The 7,335-nt window shown below is 37.0% G+C and overlaps 1 non-coding gene across 1 annotated transcript; it reads right to left on the bottom strand.

Annotated features, from left to right (window-relative positions):
* Window positions 1–6,229: 6,229 nt before the first annotated feature.
* On the bottom strand, window positions 6,230–6,340 carry LOC148699339 (small nucleolar RNA R71). Its single transcript, XR_015966726.1, has one exon. It is a non-coding gene; the product is annotated as a small nucleolar RNA R71 (small nucleolar RNA).
* Between the last annotated feature and the right edge of the window lie 995 nt (window positions 6,341–7,335).

Here is a 7,335-nt window from a genome sequence, read left to right as displayed (position 1 = left end):
AGTATAAGTATAAGTAGGGATCGTTCTAGACCGGGGATTAGGAGGGATTGTTAATCACTTGGATTTGACTCAAAAACGTAAAAACACAATATAAAACACTATACTAGACTCAAAGAATGCAAAACTAAACTTTTAAAACACTAAGACAAACCAAAAGACTCAAAACATCACAAACACACTCAAATCTGCCTAAAAACCACTTTCTGGGCAGATTTGAGCACAAACACAAATTTGGACGAAATTAAGAAATAAATTGATTCCAAACACTTAGAAACATAAACTAAGACTCAAAGAATGCAAAACTAAACTTTAAAACACTAAAACAAACTAAAAGACTCAAACATCACCCAAAACACTCAAAACTGCCTTAAAATCACTTTCTGGGCAGTTTTGAGCACTTTGGTGAATTTGGACGAATTTGTGTAACAAAATGAATCAAAACTCTTATAAACACAAACTAAGACACTTTCTAACTAAATTAGACAATAAAGTAAAGGGGGATTTAGGTTTTAACGAAATTAAATAAAATGCACAGATTACAATTTAAAACAGAATGTAAATATGAAATAGATGGAATTGAATGGATGGGAACCTAGCTAAGGGGTTCATCTCCATACATGTTACACTTGCATAATAAAATGATTTCCAATTGCATTTCAATAAACCATGAATTCTCAACACCCCAAGTTAACTGTGATGCACTAATTAACCTTCAAATCTTCCTAACGTTATTGAATTGGATGATGCATGCGACAATTCAAAACATTCCCCACAAGTCCTCAACATGAATGCATAGAAGAGGTACAAGCAAGAATCATTACGCTCTATGAAAATTATAAGTGTTGACGAGGCATTCGTTACTATGGATTGCATGAAACTTATGCCAAGAATTCGTTTAACGCGATTGTTTATAAGCAACCTCCACTACTTGTGAATATAAGTTCGTAACTATTAGGTGAAACTCACTTATATTCTAGCGTCATATTCATGCATGAAAATTAAGCGTGCACTCTCAATAAACATACATAAATAAGTTATCAATCAAACGGTTAAACAAATTGAAATCACAACTTATGAAACGCAATTAGAAGTAATCAAATCAAAATGCAAGCATAAACATATATTTCGAATCACCCCCTAACAAAGGGGGGGTTTAGTTCCTCATAACTTTGAAATCAAAGAAACACCTAAACATTCCAACAACTCAAACTTGAATTGTATGAACGTTTAGGCACTCTTCTCTTCCATTCCTCATACGTACAAAACAAAGAGAATTGAATTTAAACATTGAAATCAAAGAAACACCTAAACATTCCAACAACTCAAACTTGAATTGTATGAACGTTTAGGCACTCTTCTCTTCCTCGTTGTTGTAGCACAAGGTCTAAGGATAGTTTGATGGTGTGAATGGTTTGGGGAGTGGTGTTTGGATTAATAGGGAAACTCACGGCACAAAGGGGGAAGTGTTTGTGGTATGTACAATGGAATGGAAGTGTTTGTGGAATGGGTGAATTTCTGGCACAAAGGCCTTATTTCTGTGGTGAATGGATGTGAATGAGAATGAATGCAATGGATGCTTATTTATAGGTGAAATGGGGGGAACATGACAGCTAGGTTATGATGATGAATGCATGTGCAAAGTTGGTTGAATGATTATGAGTGCATGTGGCTGAAATAGCATGTGGAATGGCTGGAAATGCAAGGAGAATGCATGTGCACGGTTTTGGGAGAGAATGGGAGTGCAAGTGGCTGAAATGTTAGAGGAACAAGTGCATGTGGCTGCATTGTGGTGCAATGATGGAGGAACAATCTGAAAATGCAAGGTATGGCTGGAATGATTGTGTTTGTTTGAATGTGCATGTGATTAAATTAAAGGATGCAAAGTAAATAAATAATGAATGCATGTGTTGAATTATGAAGATGCATGTGCAATGAAGTGGAATGACAATCTGAAATGGGATAGGTACCCACGGCAATGATGATTTCTGGTGGTGTTTGGGTGTATGTTTGAATGGTGCATGTGGGTGAAGGTGTGGCTGCATGTTTGAATGATTAAAGGGACATGTGGGGGTGGAAATGATGAATGAAATGCATGTGAATGACAGCTAGATATGTTGATGAATGCATGTGACTTGTTTGTGGTGAGTGAAAATGCAATCTGAAATGGGAGAGCATGTGGATTAAAGGGGGAATGGTGGCTGCAAAGTGAATGAATAATGAAATGGGAAAGCATGTGCAAGGTTTTGGTGTGAATGATTGAATGTGCATGTGGCTGCAATGGATTAGGAATCCTTCAATTTCGTCCATCCTCTTGGCTCCAAGCATATGATATCCATTCCAATCTCTAATTTGCTCCAAAAGGCTCCAAAAGGCATCCTTTTGCATACTTTGCCCTTAGAACCTACAAACACACGAAAATAGCTTAAAGTACTAAAATAACTAAAGAAACATAACGTAAATGCACGAGAACAAGCCATTTAAGTCGCATGAATATGCTCCTATCAGTTGTGTAGCCAAGATTAAAGCACACATCATGCATAATCTTGGTAGATATGTGAATGAATGAGGGGAAGGTTTAGCATACATCCTGCCGAATTTCTCCCTTTGGTTTAATGAATGTTTCTTGTACATTACGTAATCTTGATTGTGAACCAAAGTTTCACATCACAATTAGGTTCATGATTAGAGACATTTGATCAAATCCACACATCATATGGTTGATCATATCCAAGTGAAACAAACTCAAGAAATAGGTAGATGAATGAATACAAACTAACTTGACAAACATGGACTTAGTTGAGCAATGGTGAAACCGAATCCCTAGCTTCATTTCCATTGATACTATCCTATTCTATTAGTTGTTGATTCATTTAGTTGTGTTTACTTCTTTTATTTATGCTTTCAAGTAACAACAACAAATCTGCTCAATTTGACTAGTTTGGTTCATTTCATAGAAGTTCTTGCAAAACAAGTGATTACATAGGTCCAATTAGTCCCTGTGGATTCGACACCCTTACTTGTGCCATTATATTAAACATATTCTAGCATTAGGAAGGAATATTACATCAACAAAAATGGCGCCGTTGCCGGGGACTGATTTCAGTCCCTTGTAATTGCTTGTTTGCTTGTTTGCTATTTTGATTAGTGTCAAGGTTCATAAATTGTCGAATTGATAACTGGAAGTTGGTTTAAGTTGCATATATTTCGTAAGTAGAGAGAAAGACCTTAGCCATTCCATTATCCATTGGTTTACATCAATTTGCTTTACAATCTGTTTTATTTATAATCTGTCTATTTAATTGCAATTTCGTCCAAATACAATGTCCCCCATATTTTATTAAGTTTTAGGCTTTGAATCTGTCTTATCTTGTGTTTTGAAGCATTTTGAGTCAAGCTCAAACCTAATTTTCGTCCAAAATTGAGTTTAGTGTCAAAACTGCCCAGTTTGTGTTTTTAGGCAGTTTTGAGAGTTTTTAGCTTGTTTTGAGTCTTGTGAATCTGTTTTGATTCCTTTGAGTCTTTGTTTTGTCCAAATTAGTTAGAAAGTGTTTTGATTTGTGTTTATAAGTGTTTTGATTCAAGTTTCCATCCAATTTCGTCCAAATTAGTGTAGGTGCTCAAAACTGCCCAGAAAGTGGTTTTTAGGCAATTTTGAGTCTTCTAGTTGCTGTTTTGGGTTTTAGGTTTGTTTAAGTGTTCTAAGCGTTTAGTTCCACATCCATTGAGTCTTTTCAAACGTTTTTAAGTTTATTTTTGTTCTTTTCATTGTTGTTTGCTTCTTGATTTTCATTCACACTTGTGTTACTTTGTTTCAGGTAGTATATGTCAAATAAACTTGTTGAGTTAGGCCAAAGAATTGAACGGTTGAAGGGCCACACTTTGGACAACTTTGTGCCATCAAGTTCATCCTTTAGCCGTGAGGAAGAGGAAAGGAATTCACCTAGTTCAACAAGTAAAGAATCTGAGCAATTTGATTGGGAAAGAGAAGAAGAGATGGCGGGCAACGAAGATGAGCTTCGAGCTTTGGAGGACTTTGCTCAACCAATCATACCAAATTCACTGATGCGAGATTTTATACGCGCACAAATTAAACCCTCTTTTTGTCAATTGTAGTAAGTATGTAAGTAGGGATCGTTCTTAACCGGGGATTAGGAGGGATTGCAAAATCACTTGGAAACTGACTCAAAAAAGTAAAATAAAGTTTAAAACACTAAACTAGACTCAAAGAATGCAAAACTAAACACTTAAAACACTAAAACAAACCAAAAGACTCAAACAGCACCCAAAACACTCAAAACTGCCTTAAAATCACTTTCTGGGCAGATTTGAGCACTTTGGTTACTTTGGACGAAATTGGGTAATAAATTGACTCAAGACTCTTAAAAACACAAACTAAATTGATTTCTAACTAATTTGACATTAAAGTAAAGGGGGATTTAGGTTTTGAACGAATTGAAATAAATGCACAGATTCTAAACAAAACAGAATGTAAAAATGAAATTGATGAAATGGAATGAATGGATGCTAGCCAAGGGGTTCATCTCCATACATGTTACACTTGCATAATAAAATGATTTCCAATTGCATTTCAATAAACCATGAATTCTCAACACCCCAAGTTAACCGTGATGCACTAATTAACCTTCAAATCTTCCTAACGTTATTGAATTGGATGGGTTAGCGCATACAACAATTCAAAACATTCCCCACAAGTCCCCTACATGATTGCATAATAGAGATACAAGCAAGAATCATTACGCTCTATGAAAATTATAAGTGTTGACGAGGCATTCGTTACTATGGAATACGCATGAAACTTATGCCAAGAATTCGTTTAACGCGATTGTTTATAAGCAACCTCCACTACTTGTGAATATAAGTTCGTAACTATTAGGTGAAACTCACTTATATTCTAGCGTCATATTCATGCATGAAAATTAAGCGCGCATTCTCAATAAACATACATAAATAAGTTATCAATCAAACGGTTAAACAAATTGAATCCACAACTTATGAAACGCAATTAGAAGTAATCAAATCAAAATGCAAGCATAAACATATATTTCGAATCACCCCCTAGCTAAAGGGGGGTTTAGTTCCTCATGGTACAAAACAAAGAGAATTGAAATTAAACATTGAAATCAAAGAAACACCTAAACATTCCAACAACTCAAAATTGAATTGTATGAACGTTTAGGCACTCTTATCTTCCTCTTCGTTGTAGCACAAGGTCTAAGGATAGTTTGATGGTGTGAATGGTTTGGGGAGTGGTTGGAGTGGCTGCAATGGAGGAGAAAAGTGTTTTGGTGGCTGTTGCAAGGGTGTGGAGAGGTTTTGACGAATTTCTGGAATATGGAAGAGTGAATGAGAATGAATGAATGTTGTGTGAAGTGTGTATGGTTTTTATAGGGAGATGAATGGATGGGAGAGGGAACATGACAGCTAGGTTAAGTGAATGCATGTGCAAAACAGCTAGGATGGCTGAAATTGTAAGGGGAATGCATGTGCAATGTTGGAAATCTGATGGGAGAAAGGTGGATGCATGTGTTGGCTGATTTAAAGAATGTGAGGGAATGATGAAAGGGGAAACATGACAGCTAGGTTATGATGATGAGTGCATGTGGCTGATTTATGAAGAGTGAATGCATGTGGCTGCAAGGTGTGAATGATTATGGGTGCATGTGGCTGCAATGGATTAGGAATCCTTCAATTTCGTCCATTCCTTTTGCACCAAACATAAGCTATCCATTCCAAGTCCAATTTTGCTCCAAAATGCTCCAAAATGCATCTTTTTGCTTCCTTAGCCATATGAACCTAAAAACACACGAAAATAGCTTAAAGTACTAAAATAACTAAAGAAACGTAACGTAAATGCACGAGAACAAGCCATTTAAGTCGCATGAATATGCTCCTATCATTCACCGTCATGCATCTTGCTGCCCACAGAAGCTAGAAACTATGATCTCAAATCTTCACATTTTCATATGTTTCCCTCATTTTATGGCTTACCTAATGAAGACCCTTTAGCTCATATTAAAGAGTTTTACAATGTTGTGAGTGGTTTACCTTTGCAGGGAGTAAGTGAGGTGAATTTGAGGATGAGAGTGTTTCCTTACACATTGAAAGATAAGGCCAAGAGTTGGTTGATGACTCTAACACCAGGTTCCCTCACCACATGGGATGCCGTGGCTAAGAAGTTCTTGGAGAAGTTCTTTTCCACTCAAAAGACAGCCACATTAAGGGGACAAATCTTCAACTTCAAACAAGATGATGGTGAACCTTTCAATGAGTGTTGGGAGCGTTTTAAAGGCCTCTTGATACAATGTCCACACCATGGGTTACCTTTTCACTTACAAATGCAAATTTTCTATGATGGATTAACCCAAAATTGTCAATCAACTGTTGATAATGCAGCAGGTGGAGCATTGAAGAAAAAGAATGCTCAAGAGTCATATAACATTTATGAGATGTTGGGGTCTAATGCTCAACACAAAGATTTAAGGGGTAAGAAAGTTGGAGTCTATGAAACAAGTTCTAATCATGAGCTTTTGTTGCAGGTAGCTAACCTAGAAAGGAAGCTTGAATCCGTGCTCAACATGGTGCCAAAAGCTAATGAAGTGTGTGCCATTTGCAACACACCAAGCCATCCTACTCACCAATGTCCATCTAGGGAGGCTTACCCCGAGTATGTTCAAGAACAAGTGAATCTCATGAATTCTTACAACCAAAGGCCAAGGAATGATATGTATTCCAATACATATAACCCGAGTTGGAGAGATCATCCCAACCTTTCATGGAAGAACAACAATCAATTCCAAAATTTCCAACCAAAACCTGCCACTAGCCTTGAGGACACGGTTAAATTGTTAGCCCAAAACACCTTGCAATTCCAACATTCCACCAATAGCGCACTCCAACAACATTCAGCCGGCCTAACCAAAATGGAGACACAATTGGGGCAGATTGCGGATGCCTTAAACCAAAGAGAGGTTGGGAAGTTTCCAAGCCAACCCGTGATACTCCAAAGGAACCAAGAGCAAGCCAAAGCAATCACTACACTTAGAAGTGGTAAGGTTATTGATAATAGAGTTGACAATGAAGTTACTAATGAATATGATCATGTGAATGCAGGTGTCACTCAAGGAGACAATGAGAAACCAAATGAGGAACCAAACCATGCTACTACCTCACTTGAAACATCAAATCTTCACAAGGCCGAGAAACCTTATACTCCACCAATACCATTCCCTGGAAGACTTGCCAAGAGCAAGCAGGATAAGTCATTTAAGGAAATTTTTGATATACTAAGCAAAGTGAACATTAACTTACCTTTGC

This window comes from Pyrus communis, chromosome 1 (assembly GCF_041283825.1).
Source record: "Pyrus communis isolate YQ-2024b chromosome 1, ASM4128382v1, whole genome shotgun sequence".
Taxonomy (NCBI): domain Eukaryota; kingdom Viridiplantae; phylum Streptophyta; class Magnoliopsida; order Rosales; family Rosaceae; genus Pyrus; species Pyrus communis.
This window is presented reverse-complemented; position numbering and strand designations above follow the sequence as displayed.